Source organism: Loxodonta africana, chromosome 3 (genome assembly GCF_030014295.1).
Source record: "Loxodonta africana isolate mLoxAfr1 chromosome 3, mLoxAfr1.hap2, whole genome shotgun sequence".
In the NCBI taxonomy this organism is placed as follows: Eukaryota; Metazoa; Chordata; class Mammalia; order Proboscidea; family Elephantidae; genus Loxodonta; species Loxodonta africana.
Window position 1 is genome coordinate 155,962,470 of NC_087344.1, and position 19,968 is coordinate 155,982,437.

Consider the following 19,968-nt stretch of genomic DNA (forward strand, 5'->3'; position numbering starts at 1 on the left):
CTAGAAATGCAAACTAAGGCCTGGACACTATTCTAAACATTACAAACTCAGAATTCAGGACATTTGAGCTAATGAGAAACCTAGATTACAAATTATTCTTGTTCCTTAAGGCAAGTCTTTGAAGAATTTCTACTAATATCGTACGTAGGTGAAAACAATAAAGCAAAACAAATTAGTTTTAAAGCATCCCATTTCTTTGAATTCATACCTAATTAAGACTAGACTTATTCCCTCCTTCCTTCCCTTCTTCTCTGCCTACCATCTGTTCACTCTTGATTCATTAATTTGACTGTGCTTTCCTGGTGATCCTCCCACTTCCTTCCCATCAGTATTGGTAGTGATTTTGTATCCTGAGCTCTAGAGAGCCCTAAGAAAGCAGGAGGAGGCCATCGAGCTGCCAGAATAGCAATTTACTGAAATGACTAACATTTTCTATGATTCAGCTGAAAGGCTTCGTTGGTATTGTGTAGACCCAGTCCTTCAGGGAAGAGGACAGAGGGCGGGGGCTGGACTTCCAGCTTTGTCTTTCGTCAGTGTCTTATGCTGGGTTCTCTAGAGAAGCAAAACCAATAAAGTGTATAAATATATGTATATAGAGAGATTTATGTCAAGGAAATGGCTCACGTGGTTGTAGAGGCTGGAACATCCCAAGTCTGTGGGTCAGGCATCTCTTGATGCACATAGCTACAGGGGCTGGAGAACCCAAGATTGGCAGGTCCAGAGAGCAAGGCTCTTGTTCACAGCTGTGAAGATCAACGAATCCCAAAGATATGCAGGTAAGACCGCAGGTAGGCTGCTAACTCAAGTCCCAAGAACTGGAGATCAGATGAATAGGAGCCAACTGCAGGATCTGGAAAGAGCAAAGGCCCACAAGCCTTGCTAGAATATCCACTTATATTCAATGCAGACCACTTGCTGAAGGAAAATCTTTCAACCGATTGGGTACTCACAGCAGATCCCATCACGGAGGTGATCACGTAACATCAAATCTCATCATGGAAGTGATCACACCATCATATGACTATCAAATCACTGAGGATCATGGCCCAGCCAAGTTGACACACACCCTCAACCAATACAATCAGCTATGGAAATTTGGGCAAGTGTTCAGCCTTTCTGAATCTCAGTTTGCACATTTCTAAAATGGAAATGATAAGATCACCTGTCCCTGTTTTCACCTCCTTCTCAGGGTAGTATGTCAGCAGTGTAGCATATGTGAAAATTCTTTGTAACCAGGAAGATGCTTTCCTGATGTTGTTTCCCCTTTTCTTTTCCCCACCTTCTCTTTCTTTTTTTTACCTTAAAAGTTATTTCATGGACCATCATAGCCAAAAGATACTTAACTTTTTGCACAAGTTTCCTGATTCACCCTGAAAGTTTTGCAGTGGCTTCCCTTTTCCCTGCCTGACTCCGTGACTAAATGAGTCTCCTCTCGGGGGCTCCAAGAACACAAGAGAGTTAAGATGAGCAGATAGAAGCATTCTGAGGAAACATTTGGCTTCCTCAGAGAGACAGGATGAAAGCAGATCGGCCAAGAGGACTTCTGTGTCCAGGGTCAGGCTTAATTGTCATTTCCTACAATGAAACACTGTCTTGCTCTTTCAGGGAAAAAAAAAAAGAGGGCTCAAGAACAACCACCTTTCCATTCCAGGAAAGATGCTGGACTGATTAAATTCCTTGCAGGTAAGAGTCCAGGGTGGGTCTTGCTTTGCCACCAACTCAATGTGAAGTTGAGTGTGATGGCCATGAAAACATGTCTTGCAGACCTTCAACTACAGAGAGAATAGTTCACCAAAACAAAAACCAAAACCCGTTGCCATTAAGTCTATTCTGACTCATAGTGACCCGATTTCCAAGGAGCTCCTGGTGGATTCAAACTGTCAACCTTTTGGTTAGCAGCCAAATTCTTAATTACTATACCACTAGAGTTTCCAAAGTCACCTGAAGTCCACAGCCTCTTTTGTGCAGGGACCAACACCTTCCACAGGCTGCTTCGGCCAATGACTGAGCGTGGCTGGAATACTAAGGCAGGGCCAATCCTGGGTGATGAAGAGCTGATGGCTAACTAGCTGGCTCAAGGACTTGTGGAACCCTCCTTAGTTGACACTGCAGCCTAGGATAGTTCAACCCAACCTTCTCTCACTCTTTCCTTCACTCAGGGTCAGGCTTGCTTCTTGCCTGACAGTTCTTTCAGCTTTTTTTCTGACTCCCTCCCCATTTCTCTCACACAGGTTTCCCCTAATAAAATATTTGCACATTTAATCTCAGCTTGATTTCTGTTTCTCAGAGGACTTGGAATACATGTGGCAGCTCGTTTAAACCTCTCAGCTTCAATTTTCATATCTGCAAATTGATAGCATTAGGCAGCATGGAGAGGAAGTAAAAAAGAGGGAAACAGATTTATTCAGCATCTGTCACGTGCATTATTTGTCAGGGTCATCACAACAACTTGAATGTAGCAAGTAATAGTGCTGTTTTACAGAAGAGAAAGCTGAGGATCAGAGAAGTTAAATAAGGGGCACGAAGATTATTGTAGTAGGTTGAATATTGTTTCCCCAAAACTCATGTCCACTTGGAACCTTGAAATGTGTCCTTATTTAGAAATAGGGTCTTTGTAGTTATAATTAAGGTAAGGGGCCTTATCCAATGAGAGTGTCCTTATAAATGACAGAAAAGAACACACTAAGACACAGAGGGAAGAAGGCCATGTGAAGATAGAGGCAGAGATTGGAGTTATGTGAGATTGGAGTTATGCTATAACAAGCCAACTAAGCCTGGAGCCAACCAGGAGCTGGAAAAGGCAAACAAGGGAAAGCAAAAGGAGAACCCTAGGGTCTTCAGAGGGAGCATGTTCCTGCTGACCCCATGATTTCCAACTTCTGGTCTCCAGACAGTGTGAGAGAGTAAGTTCCTGTTGTTTTAAGACACCAAGTTTGTGGTAATTTGTTATGGAAGTCCTAAGAAACTAATACGGTTACAAAACCAATAAGTACAGATCCTGGATTTTAAACTCAAGTCCCTTCTGACACTGAGGTTGTATCTTCTCAACCACTTTCTCTCCTTTTCTGTCTGCTTTATTGTAAGGATCAAGTGAGAAAACAACTGTGAAAGCAATTCAAAAACGTAAAAAAAAAGTGTTACTCCAAAGCTAGAAATTATTATTTCTATTGGTTTCAGTCAGAATCAGCTACATAACTGTGGGGTCCAGTACAAAATAATAACGTAGGGCCCTTGTTCAAAATCATTAAGAATTTCAAGATGACAACTGCACGGCATTAAACCAAGGGCAGGCCCTTCTGAGTTGCACACATGAAGCTGGCCCTGTTAACAGCAGAGTTGCCAGTACAGGGGCAATTAAATTGAGCTTGTATGGAATTTTCTAGCAGAAACAAGATTTAAAAAGTTAATTGTTCAGAGAGGAAAAGTAGGGAAAGAAAGTCCTAGTTCCTTGGGGCTCTCAATGCCACAGAAATGATTTTTGGCTATCTTTAGGAGAAGTCACTATATATTTCAAATAAAAACAGAGACTTCTGAGCCGAAGGGGTCTACTAGTGTTTATGAGAAAGTATGGGTCAGAAGGCAGGATGTGCCTGTAGCAATTCCTTACCAGCTCCAGTTACTCCACATGATTGTGGTGCTGGATGCCGAGGCATCTTCTGAAGACAGCCGGGGCCTCTGCTCCAAACCTTAGCTCATGGAAAAAAGCACAGACCTTGCTGCTTTCCCCCACTGAACTATATAAAGCCATCCCTGCTAAATTTGTCTCGGCTCAGTTTTTGGGGCAGGCTGCACTCTTGCGGACAGTGCTTCTGTCTTCAAGGATGGGGCAAACCCTAATCTTGGCCCAGCAGAAACCCACGCTTGCTTTTGCTTAACCAGAGGGGTGGCTCTAAAGTTCTCTGGAGGCTTCAAATCCAAGCAGCCTCTTTAAGGGTGCCTAGATGTAGTACGATTATGATATTTTAAAACAAAACCAAGCCCATTGCTGTCGAGTTGATTCTGACTCATGGCAACCCCATGTGTTACAGAGTAGAACTGCTTCACAGAATTTTCTTGGCTGTAGTCTTTACAGAAGCAGATCACCAGGCCTTTCTTTGTTGGGGCTGCTGGGTGGGTTCAAACCATCAACCTTTACGTTAGTAGTTGAGCACAAAATTGTTTGTACCAACCAGGGACCTTTATGACGCTTTAAGGCAAGCAAAGGCCCAGTATGATTCCTGCTGTGACTGGGGCATCTTTGGTTGGGTCTAATAGACATATGACTGGAAGAAGTTATGAGCCTCTTTTTAAGGCAGTACATGGTCTATATGCCCACTACCGCAGCCCTTGGTACATATAGTTTCCAATGAACATACATTTCCTTTAAAAAAGGACAGATAAACCCATCAGCATTGTCCTCATTTCTGCTTGGGTTTGAGCTTTTGACATGGTCATGAATCTTAAAGTTATTAAATGGTGGGGAGGGGTCCTCAGTTGTTCATCTCGGTGCCTTTGGGCAATCCAGCACCAACCGCATCTCTCACCGCTTTCCCATTTGTTCTTTGTGCTAACTAACGCTGCACTGTTTTCCACTTGTTCATGCTTGTGGAGATCAAGAAATATACAGAATCATAATACCAAAAAGGGTTGGTCAATGTTCTACCATTTCAGGAGGTAGCATATGATAAAGAACCACTGGTACTGAAGGAAGAAGCTCAAGTTGCACTGAAGGCATTGGTGAAAATGCCCCTGTCTACCTTGTCTGTGAGAGGAGCTCCCACTTCTTTAAGACTCTGCTCAGAAATGCCGGTTACTTGCTTTATTCTCCTAGCTCTCATCCTCCTCTCTTCATGCAAACTCACAGACAGTCATTATTGGTTTTCACGTTGTGATCGTTAAGATTGTGTGTCAACTTGGCTGGGCCATGATTCTCAGTGGTTTGGCAGTTATGGTGTATTTTGGCATATAAAGATGTAATCCTCTCCATGATGAGATCTTATATAATGTGATCATCTTCATAATGGGATCTTCTGTGAGTAGCCAGCCAATTGAAAGGACGTTTCTATGGGGGTGTCGCCTGCATCCAATGTATGTGGACTTTCTGGCAAAGCTCTTTGGCATTTGTTCTGCTCTGAATCCTGTATTTGGCTTCTCAGCATCTGACCTCCAGTTCTTGGGCCTGTTGTCTTATGTGTGGATCTTGGGTTTGTCAGCCCCTGCAGCTACGCGAGCAAGGAGAAGCCTCCAGCTTCACCCACAGACATGAGATATTTCATCCTTTACAACCATGTGAGCCATTTCCTTGAGATAAATCTCTCTCTCTCTCGATTTAAATATATATACATATATTAAATATATATATGTATGTATGTATGCGCTTCACTGGTTTTGCTTATCTAGAGAACCCAGCCTAAGATATTTGATACTGAGAGTCATTCTAGAGAAACAAAAGTGTAAGGATGAGTTTTCTCAGTTGCTTCTCAAGTCTGGTTAGTCTTAAAGATGTTGATGACTCTGCTTCCAGTAGTAAAGTGGGCACTGCTAATCCATGGCTGAGATGGCAATAGAAATATGTGAAATATCACCACCAATAGATCAGGTATTGGTGAGAGACGAGACTCTGGTGATCCCATGTTTGATACCTTTCCACAATTTTGTCATAATGAAAAGGATAAGAAAGCTGGTCGATTGGTCTACTTTTGCTACACAAAGTGGTCAAAGAAAGAGATGAGCTCAGTGCTTCAGAGTCACAGCTCAAGTGCCACATAAACAGCCTTAAATTTTCCAGTGGTACCTTGAAAGAAAGCTTTATTTCTTGCAGTAACAGAGCTGATATTGCCAAAAAACAAACCCAGAATCTTATTGTAAGAGTGGCTGAATTATTGCCAGCTAAACTACCAACCTCAAGAGGTGTCTAAAGTTAAAGTGAGGGCATTGATTGGGAAGAAATGGGATTCTGAAATTTGGGATGGGTACATATGGGCAGATAGCCAGGAAATGGGATACTGAGCCCTTAAATTCTGTTGAATCCCTCCTGCCAACAGAGATTATTGAAGAGATTATTCCATCTCTACCTGCTAAGCCACCCTCCCCAGTAAAACCATTAACCCCTCCAGCCCCATCTGATAAGATTAACCCAGCTGTGTCTGAAGAGCCTTTGCCTGAGTCATTGCCTGGGGAATTGCCTGAGGCAGATGCCTTACAAGACAATGCTGAGTGTTCTCAAAACACATCCCCACCACCCACTTCGGTTTCTAAACCTGTGTCGTAGTCATCTAGTGCTGCCCTAAAAGAAATACCACAAGTGGATGGCTTTAACAAAGAGAAATCTGTTTTCTCAAAGTCCAGTAGGTTACAAGTCCAAATTCAGGGAGTTGGCTCTCTGTTGGCTCTGGAAGAAGGTCCTATGTCCTCAGTCTTCGTATGGTGGAGCAGCTTCTCAGGCATAGGGACCCCTGGTCCAAAGGATGCGCTCTGCTCCTAGTGCCGCTTTCTTAGTGGTATGAGGTCCCCCACTCTCTGATTGCTTCCCTTTCCTTTTGTCTCTTAAGAGATAAAAGGTGGAATAGGCCACACCCCAGAGATACTCCCTTTACACTGAATCAGGGAGGTGACCTGAGTAAGGGTGGTGTTACAATCCTACCCTAATCCTCTTAACATAAAATTACAATCACAAAATGGAGGACAGCCACACAATACTGGGAATCATGGCCTAACCAAGTTGACATGTATTTTTTGAGGGATACAATTCAATCCATGACAACCTGTAACTAGACTTCAGTCCCAGCAAGCCCCAAAAAGTGAACTACAAAGTGTGACCGAGAAGGAGGTATGCTACACTCACACACACACACACAAAACTGCTTGACTTTTCTAATACGTGCAAGAAGAAATCTGGGGAACATGTGTGGGAATGGCTATTAAGGATGTGGGATAATGGTGCAAGGAACAAAAAGATGGATCAGTCTGAGTTTATTGATATGGACCCACTAAGCAATGATTCTTCTGGGTTTACTTGGAAGCTGATTCTTCATTCAGTGTTTCAGCTCAAGAAGTTAGGAAAGGATCTAATAGTTTATTTGCTTGGGTTGCTGAAGCATGGATTCTGCGGTGGCATACACTAAACCAAGTTGAAGTAGCAGACCTGCGTTGGTGCACTGTAGAAGAGGATATAAAAAAGCTTAGGGACCTTGGCAGGTTAGAGTAGATATATCAGGTTAGACTCACACATGGAGGGTTCAGAGGACACAACTTTTACCACACAATGAGGAACAAATTTGTGAAGGGAGCCCCAGCATCCTTGAAGACTGCTGTGATTGTTATTTTATATGTCAGATATGACAGTGGGAATTGCCCTAACTGAATTAAGATACCTAACCACAAACTGTCAGTTTGTCATACTGTGGGGGCTTGTGTGTTGCTGTGATGTTGGAAGCTTTGCCACCGGTATTCAGATACCAGCAGCGTCACCCATGGAGGACAGGTTTCAGCTGAGCTTCCAGACTAAGACAGACTAGGAAGAAGGACCCAGCAGTCTACTTCTGAAAAGCATTAGCCAGCAAAAACCTTATGAATAGCAGCGGAACATTGATATAGTGCTGGAAGTTGAGCCGACCAGGCTGGAAGCCACTCAAAAGATGACTGGGGAAGAGCTGCCTCCTCAGAGTAGAGTCGACCTTAATGACGTGGATAGAGTAAAGCTTTCGGAACCTTCATTTGCTGATGTGGCACGACTCAAAATGAGAAGAAACAGCTGCAAACATCCATTAATAATCGGAACCTGGAATGTACGAAGTATAAATCTAGGAAAATTGGAAAGCATAAAAAATGAAATGAAATGCATGAACATTGATATCCTAGGCATTAGTGAGCTGAAATGGACTGGTATTGGCCATTTTGAATTGGACAATCATATAGTCTACCATGCTGGGAATGACAACTCAAAGAGGAATGGTGTTGCATCCATTGTCAAAAAGAACATTTCAAGATCTATCCTGAAGTACAACGTTGTCAGTGATAGGATCACATCCATACGCCTACAAGGAAGACCAGTTAATACAACTATTATTCAAATTTATGCACCAACCACTAGGGCCAAATATGAAGAAATAGAAGACTTTTATCAGCTGCTGCAGTCTGAAATTGATTGAACATGCAATCAAGATGCATTGATAATTACTCGCGATTGGAATGTGAAAGATGGAAACAAAGAAGAAGGATCAATAGTTGGAAAATATGGCCTTGGTGATAGAAACAATGCCGGAGATCAAATGATAGAATTTTGCAAGACCAACGACTTCTTCATTGCAAATACCTTCTTTCACCAACATAAATGGTGACTGTACACATGGACCTCGCCAGGTGGAACACACAGAAATCAGATTGGCTACATCTGTGGAAAGAGAGGATGGAAAAACTCAATATCACCAGTCAGAACAAGGCCAGGGGCCGACTGTGGAACAGACCACCAATTGCTCATATGCAAGTTCAAGCTGAAACGGAAGAAAATCAGAGCAAGTTCACGAGAGCCAAAATATGACTTTGAGTATATCCCACCTGAATTTAAAGACCATCTCAAGAATAGATTTGAGGCATTGAACACTAGTGACCGAAGATCAGACAAGTTGTGGAATGACATCAAGGGCATCATCCATGAAGAAAGCAAGAGGTCACTGAAAAGACAGGAAAGAAAGAAAAGACCAAGGTGGATGTCAGAGGAGACTCTGAAACTTGCTCTTGAGCGTCGAGCAGCTAAAGCAAAAGGAAGAATTGATGAAGTAAAAGAACTGAACAGAAGATTTCAAAGGGCCTCTCGAGAAGACAAAATAAAGTATTATAATGACATGTGCAAAGAGCTGGAGCTGGAAAACCAAAAGGGAAGAACACACTTGGCGTTCCTCAAGCTGAAAGAACTGAAGAAAAAATTCAAGCCTCAAGTTGCAATAGTGAAGGATTCTATGGGGAAAATATTAAATGACGCAGGAAGCATCAAAAGAAGATGGAAGGAGAGGGCGGGGCCAAGATGGCGGACTAGGTGGACGCTACCGTGGATCCCTCTTGCAACAAAGACTCGGAAACACAAGTGAATTGATCACATACATAACAATCTACGAACTTGAACAACAAACAGATTTAGAGACGGAGAACGAACAAATACGGGGAGACAGCGATTTTTTTCAGAGCCAGGAGCCAGCGTACCAGTCAGGTGACCTTCGGAGCCCGATTTGGGGCAGAGCCCAGGGGGCAGATGGCACAGAAAGGGGCCCAGCCCTAGCCCCCGAACTCATCCCGGGAGGGGGCCTAGCCGGTTCGCGCGGGGAGCTTGGAGGCGCAGCCGGTGGGAGAAGTCCCCGGGAGGCAGTGACTGGTCTTGGAGCGGGGAGAGCAGCGTCCCAGCCGGGGAGCCGTCCCGCCGGGATTTTGGCAGGGACCGAGCGTGGCGTGAACACGGAGAGCAGCTACACTCCCCTGAATTGACCCCAGGGGGGGCCCGGCAGTTCGCGCGGGCGACGCCCAGCCGGTTCGCGTGAGCGGCGCGGCGTGCCGGTGGGAGAAGTCCCCGGGAGGCAGTGACAGGTCTTGGAGTGGGGAGAGCAGCGTCCCAGCCAGGGAGCCGTCCCACCGGGATTTTGGCGGGCGCAGGCGGGGCGTGAGCGCGGGGTCCAGCTCCATCCCCCTGAATTGACCCCGGGGCAGTCCCAGTCGGTTCGCGAAGGCAGCGCAGTGGCGCAGCCGGTGATAGAAGTCCTCGGGAGGCAGCGGCTGGTCTTGGAGCGGGGAGAGCGGCGTCCCAGCTGGGATGCGCAGTCGCGGCGCAGGCGCGGGAAGCTGCTCCGCTCTCCTGAGCTGACCCCGGGGGGGGAGCCCACCCGGTGTGCGGGGGCAGCGCACGGCGCGGCTGGCGGGACGGGGAGTCCCCAGGAGGCAGCGACTGATTTTGGAGTCGGGAGTGCACCGTCCCAGTAGGGGAGCCTTAACCTTGGGGGTGGGGCTGACAGCGGAGGATCTGACCGTGACACCAGCGGGCCAGACCCCCTGGGGGCAATCTCCACACAGCCAGGACATATAGGCGATGCTCCCCGCGGAAATCTCAGATATAATAGTCATTCCAAGTAAGACAAGCAACTCTGGCTGTATTCTGAGGTGCAACTCTCCTAGCTCTCTGATCCCTCCCCCACCCTCCCCAGGTGGCTCCATTAACATCCGAATAGCCTGAGCCAGAGGGAGAACTCTGATAGGGATCTGACTGCATTTTTTTTTTAGCGGATTTTCTGGAAAAACTAGTTTCCCAGTGATGGCTCGGAGACAGCAGTCCATATCAAACCACATACAGAAGCAAACCATGATAGCTTCTCCAACCCCACAATCAAAAGAATCAAAATCTTTCCCAAATGAAGATACAATCCTGGAATTATCAGATACAGAATATAAAAAACTAATTTACAGAGTGCTTCAAGACATCACAAATGAAATAAGGCAAACTTCAGAAAAAGCCAAGGAACACACTGATAAAACTGTTGAAGAACTCAAAAAGATTATTCAAGAACATAGTGGAAAAATTAATAAGTTGCAAGAATCCATAGAGAGACAGCATGTAGAAATCCAAAAGATTAACAATAAAATTACAGAATTAGACAACGCAATAGGAAGTCAGAGAAGCAGACTTGAGCAATTACAATGTAGACTGGGACATCTGGAGGACCAGGGAATCAACACCAACATAGCCGAAAAAAAATCAGATAAAAGAATTAAAAAAAAATGAAGAAACCCTAAGAATCATATGGGACTCTATCAAAAGGATAACTTGCGAGTGATTGGAGTCCCAGAACAGGGAGGGGGGACAGAAAACACAGAGAAAATAGTTGAAGAACTCCTGACACAAAACTTCCCTGACATCATGAAAGACGAAGGGATATCTATCCAAGATGCTCATCGAACCCCATTTAAGATTGATCCAAAAAGAAAAACACCAAGACATATTATCATCAAACTTGCCAAAACCAAAGATAAACAGAAAATTTTAAAAGCAGCCAGGGAGAAAAGAAAGGTTTCCTTCAAGGGAGAATCAATAAGAATAAGTTCAGACTACTCAGCAGAAACCATGCAGGCAAGAAGGGAATGGGACGACATATACAGAGCACTGAAGGAGAAAAACTGCCAACCAAGGATCATATATCCAGCAAAACTCTCTCTGAAATATGAAGGAGAAATTAAGATATTTACAGATAAACACAAGTTTAGAGAATTTGCAAAAACCAAACCAAGGCTACAAGAAATGCTAAAGGAGATTGTTTGGTCAGATGACCAATAATATCAGGTAAGAGCACAATCCAAGGTCACAAAACAGAACGTCCTGATATCAACTCAAATAGGGAAAGCACAAAAACAAACAAATTAAGATTAATTCTAAAAAATAAATAAATAAATAAAATAATACACGTAACAGGGAATCATGGAAGTCAATAGGTAAAAGATCACAATAATCAAAAAGAGGAACTAAATACAGGAGGCATTGAACTGCCAGATGGAGAGTGATACAAGGCGATATAGAACGATACAAGTTAGGTTTTTACTTAGAAAAATAGGGGTAAATAATAAGGTAACCACAAAAAGGAATATCAACTCCATAACTCAAGATAAAAGCCAAGAAAAACGTAACGACTCAACTAACATAAAGTCAAACATTATGAAAATGAGGATCTCACAATTTACTAAGAAAAACGTCTCAGCATAAAAAAGTATGTGGAAAAATGAAATGGCCAACAACACACATGAAAAGGCATCAAAATGACAGCACTAAAAACTTATTTATCTATAATTACGCTGAATGTAAATGGACTAAATGCACCAATAAAGAGACAGAGAGTCACGGACTGGATAAAGAAACACGATCCATCTATATGCTGCCTACAAGAGACACACCTTAGACTTAGAGACACAAACAAACTAAAACTCAAACGATGGAAAAAAATATATCAAGCAAACAATAAGCAAAAAAGAAGAGGAGTAGCAATATTAATTTCTGACAAAAAAGACTTTAGACTTAAATCCACCACAAAGGATAAAGAAGGACACTATATAATGATAAAAGGGACAATTGATCAGGAAGACATAACCATATTAAATATTTATGCACCCAATGACAGGGCTGCAAGATACATAAATCAAATTTCAACAGAATTGAAAAGTGAGATAGACACCTCCACAATTATAGTAGGAGACTTCAACACACCACTTTCGGAGAAGGACAGGACATCCAGTAAGAAGTTCAATAGAGACACGGAAGACCTACTTACAACAATCAACCAACTTGACCTCATTGACTTATACAGAACTCTCCACCCAACTGCTGCAAAATATACTTTTTTTTCTAGTGCACATGGAACATTCTCTAGAATAGACCACATATTAGGTCATAAAACAAACCTTTGTGGAGTCCAAAACATCGAAATATTACAAAGCATCTTCTCAGACCACAAGGCAATGAAACTAGAAATCAATAACAGAAAAACTAGGGAAAAGAAATCAAATACTTGGAAAATGAACAATACCCTCCTGAAAAAAGACTGGGTTATAGAAGACATCAAGGAGGGAATAAGGAAATTCTTAGAAAGCAACGAGAATGAAAATACTTCCCATTAAAACCTCTGGGACACAGCAAAAGCAGTGCTCAGAGGCCAATTTATATCGATAAATGCACACATACAAAAAGAAGAAAGAGCCAAAATCAGAGAACTGTCCCGACAACTTGAACAAATAGAAAGTGAGCAACAAAGGAACTCATCAGGCACCAGAAGAAAATAATAAAAATTAGAGCTGAACTAAATGAATTAGAGAACAGAAAAACAATTGAAAGAATTAACAAAACCAAAAGCTGGTTCTTTGAAAAAATTAACAAAATTGATAAACCACTGGCTAGACTGACTAAAGAAATACAGGAAAAGAAACAAATAACCTGGATAAGAAACGAGAAGGACCACATCACAACGGAACCAAATGAAATTAAAAGAATCATTTCAGATTACTACGAAAAATTGTACTCTAACAAATTTGAAAACCTAGAAGAAATGGATGAATTCCTGGAAAAACACTACCTACCTAAACTAACACATTCAGAAGTAAAACAACTAAAATAGACCCATAACAAAAAAAGAGATTGAAACGGTAATCAAAAAACTTCCAACAAAAAAAAGTCCTGGCCCGGACGGCTTCACTGCAGAGTTCTACCAAACCTTCAGAGAAGACTTAACACCACTACTACTGAAGGTATTTCAAAGCATAGAAAAAGACGGAATACTACCCAACTCATTCTATGAAGCTACCATCTCCCTGATACCAAAACCAGGTAAAGACATTACAAAAAAAAAGAAAATTATAGACCTATATCCCTCATGAACATAGATGCAAAAATCCTCAACAAAATTCTAGCCAATAGAATCCAACAACACATCAAAAAAAATAATTCACCCTGATCAAGTGGGATTTATACCAGGTATGCAAGGCTGGTTTAATATCAGAAAAACCATTATTGTAATCCATCACATAAATAAAACAAAAGATAAAAACCACATGATCTTATCAATAGATGCAGAAAAGGCATTTGACAAAGTTCAACACCCATTTATGATAAAAACTCTTACCAAAATAGGAATTGAAGGAAAATTCCTCAACATAATAAAGGGCATCTATGCAAAGCCAACAGCCAATATCACTCTAAATGGAGAGAACCTGAAAGCATTTCACTTGAGAACGGGAACCAGACAAGGATGTCCTTTATCACCGCTCTTATTCAACATCGTATGTGAAGTCCTAGCCAGGGCAATTAGGCTAGACAAACAAATAAAGGGTATCTGGATTGGCAAAGAGGAAATAAAGCTATCACTACTTGCAGATGACATGATCGTATACACAGAAAACCCAAAGGAATCCTCCAGAAAACTACCGAAACTAATAGAAGAGTTTGGCAGAGTCTCAGGTTATAAAAGAAACATACAAAAATCACTTGGATTCCTCTACATCAACAAAAAGAACACCAAAGAGGAAATAACCAAATCAATACTATTCACAGTAGCCCCCAAGAAGATAAACTACTTAGGAATAAATCTTACCAAGGATGTAAAAGACCTATACAAAGAAAACTACAAAGCTCTACTACAAGAAATTCAAAAGGACATACTTAAGTGGAAAAACATACCCTGCTCATGGATAGGAAGACTTAACATAGTAAAAATGTCTATTCTACCAAAAGCCATCTATACATACAACGCACTTCCGATCCAAATTCCAATGTCATATTTTAAGGGGATAGAGAAACAAATCACCAATTTCATATGGAAGGGAAAGAACCCCCGGATAAGCAAAGCATTACTGAAAAAGAAGAAGAAAGTGGGAGGCCTCACTCTACCTGATTTCAGAACCTATTATACAGCTAGAGTAGTCAAAACAGCCTGGTACTGGTACAACAACAGGCACATAGACCAATGGAACAGAATTGAGAATCCAGATATAAATCCATCTATGTATGAGCAGCTGATATTTGACAAAGGCCCAGTGTCAGTTAATTGGGGAAAAGATAGTCTTTTTATCAAATGGTGCTGGCATAACTGGATATCCATTTGCAAAAAAATGAAACAGGACCCATACCTCACACCATGCACAAGAACTAACTCCAAGTGGATCAAAGACCTAAACATAAAGACTAAAACGATAAAGATCATGGAAGAAAAAATAGGGACAGCCCTAGGAGCCCTAATACAAGGCATAAACAGAATACAAAACATTACCAAAAATGATGAAGAGAAACCAGATAACTGGGAGCTCCTAAAAATCAAACACCTATGCTCATCTAAAGACTTCACCAAAAGAGTAAAAAGACCACCTACAGACTGGGAAAGAATTTTCAGCTATGACATCTCAGACCAGTGCCTGATCTCTAAAATCTACATGATTCTGTCAAAACTCAACCACAAAAAGACAAACAACCCAATCAAGAAGTGGGCAAAGGATATGAACACACATTTCACTAAAGAAGATATTCAGGCAGCCAACAGATACATGAGAAAATGCTCCCGATCATTAGCCGTTAGAGAAATGCAAATTAAAACTACGATGAGATTCCATTTCACACCAACTAGGCATTAATCCAAAAAACACAAAATAATAAATGTTGGAGAGGCTGCGGAGAGATTGGAACTCTCATACACTGCTGGTGCGAATGTAAAATGGTACAACCACTTTGGAAATCCATCTGGTGTTATCTTAAACAGTTAGAAATAGAACTACCATACAACCCAGAAATCCCACTCCTCGGAATATACCCTAGAGATACAAGAGCCTTCACACAAACAGATATATGCACACCCATGTTTATTGCAGCTCTGTTTACAATAGCAAAAAGCTGGAAGCAACCAAGGTGTCCGTCAACGGATGAATGGGTAAATAAATTGTGGTATATTCACACAATGGAATACTACGCATCGATAAAGAACAGTGACGAATCTCTGAAACATTTCATAACATGGAGGAATCTGGAAGGCATTATGCTGAGCGAAATGAGTCAGAGGCAAAAGGACAAATATTGTATAAGACCACTATTATAAGATCTTGAGAAATAGTAAAAACTGAGAAGAACACATACTTTTGTGGTTACGAAGGGGGGAGGGAGGGAGGGAGGGAGAGGGTTTTTTATTGATCAATCAGTAGATAAGAACTGCTTTGGGTGAAGGGAAAGACAACACTCAATACATGGAAGGTCAGCCCAATTGGACTGGACTAAAAGCAAAGAGGTTCTCGGGATAAAACGAATGCTTCAAAGGTCAGCGGAGCAGGGGCGGGGGTCTGGGGAACATGGTTTGAGGGGACTTCTAAATCAATTGGGAAAATAACTCTATTATGAAAACATTCTGCATCCCACTTTGAAATGTGGCGTCTGGGGTCTTAAATGCTAACAAGCGGCCATCTAAGATGCATCAATTGGTCTCAACCCACCTGGAGCAAAGGAAAATGAAGAACACCAAGGCCACAAGACAACTAAGAGTGCAAGAGACAGAAAGGGCCAGAGACCTACATCATCCTGAGACCAGAAGAACTAGTTGGTGCCCAGCCACAATCGATGACTGCCCTGTCAGGGAGCACAACAGAAAACTCCTGAGGGAACAGGAGATCAGTGGGATGCAGACCCCAAATTCTCATAAAAAGACCATACTTAATGGTCTGAGTGAGACTAGAGGAATCCCGGCGGCCATGCTTCCCAGACCTTCTGTTGGCACAGGACAGGAACCATCCCCGAAGACAACTCATCAGACATGAAAGGGCCTGGTCAGTGGGGGGGAGAGAGATGCTGATGAAGAGTGAGCTAATTATATCAGGTGGACACTTGAGAGTGTGTTGGCAACTCTTGACTGGAGGCGGGATGGGAAGATAGAAAGAGAGGGAAGCTGGCAAAATTGTCACGAATGGAGAGACTGAAAGGGCTGACTCAATAGGGGGAGAGCAAGTGGGAGAAGGGAGTAAGATGTATGTAAACTTACATGTGACAGACTGATTGGATTTGTAAATGTTCACTTGAAGCTTAATAAAAGTTAATCAAAAAAAAAAAAAAAAAAGAAGATGGAAGGAATACACGGAGTCATTATACCAAAAAGAATTAGTCTATATTCAACCATTTCAAGATATGGCATATGATCAGGAACCAATGGTACTGAAGGGAGAAGTCCAAGCTGCTCTGAAGGCACTGGTGAAAAACAAGGCTCCAGGAATTGATGGAATATCAATTGAGATGTTTCAACAAACAGATGCAGTGCTGGAGGTGCTCAGTTGTCTATGCCAAGAAATATGGAAGACGGCTTCCTGGCCAACTGATTGGAAGAGATCCGTATTTATGCCTAATTCCCAAGAAAGATGATCCAACTGAATGTGGAAATTATAGAACAATATCACATGCAAGCAAAATTTTGCTGAAGATCATTCAAAAATGGTTGCAGCAGTATATCGACAGGGAACTGCCAGAAATTCAGGCCGGTTTCAGAAGAGGATGTGGAACCAGGGATATGATTGCTGATGTCAGATGGATCCTGGCTGAAAGCAGAGAATACCAGAAGGATGTTTACCTGTGTTTTATTGATTATGCAAAGGCATTTGACTGTGTGGATCATAACAAACTATGGATAAGACTGCGAAGAATGGGAATTCCAGAACACATAATTGTGCTCATGAGGAACCTTTACATAGATCAAGAGGCAGTTGTTCAGACAGAACAAGGGGATACTGATTGGTTTAAAGTCAGGAAAGGTGTGCGGCAGGGTTGTTGTATTCTTTCACCATACCTATTTAATCTATATGCTGAACAAATAATACGAGCAGATGGACTATATGAAGAAGAATGGGGCATCAAGATTGGAGGAAGACTCATTAACAACCTGTGTTATGCAGATGACACAACCTTGCTTGCTGAAAGTGAAGAGGACTCGAAGCACTTCCTAATGAAGATCAAAGACCACAGCCTTCAGTATGGATTATACCTCAAAATAAAGAAAACAAAAATCCTCACAACTGGCCCAATGAGCAACACCATGATAAACAGAGAAAAGATTGAAGTTGTCAAGGATTTCATTTTACTTGGATCCACAATCAACAGCCATGGAAGAAGCAGTCAAGAAATCAAGAGACGCATTGCATTGGGCAAATCTGCTGCAAAGGACCTCTTCAAAGTGTTGAAGAGCAAAGATGTTACCCTGAAGACTAAGGTGCGCCTGACCCAAGCCATGGTATTTCCAATCCCATCATATGCATGTGAAAGCTGGGCAATGAATAAGGAAGTCTGAAGAAGAATTGACGCCTTTGAATTGTGGTGTTGGCGAAGAATATTGAATATACCATGGACTGCCAAAAGAACGAACAAATCTGTCTTAGAAGAAGTACAACAAGAATGCTCCTTACAAGCAAGGATGGTGAGACTGTGTCTTACATACTTTGGATGTACTGTCAGGAGGGATGAGTCCCTGGAGAAGGACATCATGCTTGACAGAGTACAGGGTCAGTGGAAAAGAGGAAGACCCTCAACGAGGTGGATTGACACAGTGGCTGCAACAATGAGCTCAAGCATAACAACGATTGTAAGGATGGTGCAGGACCGGGAGTGTTTCGTTCTGTTGTGCATAGGGTCGCTATGAGTCGGAACTGACTCGACAGCATCTAACAACAACAACAACTGCAAAGGGGCTGATTGGATCCTGTGGTAATAGGGGCCAAGTGGTGGCACTCAGCTGACAAATACTAGGTGGGCACGGATACTGTAATGGACAACGGAGTCAAAGCAGTAATCAGAATAGTCTGACTCATATGGATTTATGATGCTGGCTACTTAGTCGTAACATCCTTAGTAGTGAAATCTGCTATATATTTACTTGATCTGTACAAGCAGAAGAATTCTAGGTCAAGTGAACAGCAGTCGAACTCAAATTGTCAGAATAGACAGTCATGGCCCCTCAATCAATTCTCAGACTTGAGCAAGTTTACAGACTTAAAACCCCTTGAATGAAGGGAAGGCTGGACCCCTTTGAGGAAGGACCCTGCTACACTGCCCAAAACTTATACTGTTAGCCTTTTTCCCAGCCTTCCCAAAACGAATCTATGGCCTTTTACAAGAGTGACTGTTCATTGGGGAAAAGGAAATAACCAGACTTTTTTGGGAATTACAGGATACTGGCTCTGAACTGTCACTAATTCCAGGAGACTGAAAACATCACGGTGGCCTACCAGTCAGAGTGGGGGCATATGGAAATCAGGTTATTAATGGAGTCTTAGCTCATCTTCATCTCACAATGAATCCCGTGTGTCCCCAAACCCATCCTATAGTGATTTCCCCAGTTCCAGAATACATAATTGGAGTAGATCTACTCAGAAACTGGCAGAACCCCCACAATGGATACCTGACAAGTGGAGTAAAAGCTATTATGGTAGGAAAAGCCAAGTGGAAGCCATTAGAACTGGCCCTACCTGGGAAAATAGTAGACTAAAAGCAATACTGCATTCCTGGAGGAATTGCAAAGATTACTGCCACCATCAAGGGCGTGAAGAATGCATGGGTGGTGATTCCCACCACATCTTCATTCAACTTGCATATTTGGCCTATGCAAAAAACAGATGGCTTTTGGAGAATGGCAGTGGATTATTGAAAACTTAACCAGGTGATGACTCTGATTGCAGCTGCTGTTCCAGATGTAGTTTCACTGCTTGAGCAAATTAATACATCCCCTGGTAACTTGCATGCAGCTATTGCTCTAACTAATGTCTTTTTATCCACACCTGTTTTGAAGGACCACCAGAAGCAGTCTGCCTTCAGCTGGCAAGGCCAGCAATAAACCTTCAGTGCCCTGTCTCAGAGCTATCTCAACTCTCCAGCCCTCTGTCATAATTTAGTCTACAATGACCTTGATTGACCTTCCCTTCCAAAAGGCATCACACTGATCCATTACATTGATGGTATTATGCTGATTGGACCTAGTAAGGAAGAAATGTTAATGACTCTGGGTTTATTGGTAAAACATTTTCATACTAGAGGGTGGGAAGTTAATCTAACAAAAATTCTGCCACCTTCCACTTCAGTGAAATTTCTAGGTGTTCAGTGATGGGGAGCATGTCGAGATATTCCTTCTAAAGTGAAAGATAAGTTATTACATCTGGCTTCTCCCTCAACTAAAAGGTAGGCACAATGTGTACTGGGTCTCATTAGATTTTGAAGGCAACATATTCCCTCTTTTGGGTGTGCTATTCCAGCCTATTCGTCAAGTGACTCAAAAAGCTGCTAGTTTTGAGTGGAGCCCAGAACAAAAGAAGACTCCGCAACAAGTTCAGGCTGCCATGTAAGTTGCTCTGGCTCTTGGGCCATATAATCTGGCTGGCCCAATGGTACTTGAAGTGTCAGTGGCAGATAGAGACGCTGTTCAGAGTCTTTGCAGGCTCCTATTGATAAACGACAGTGCAGAACCT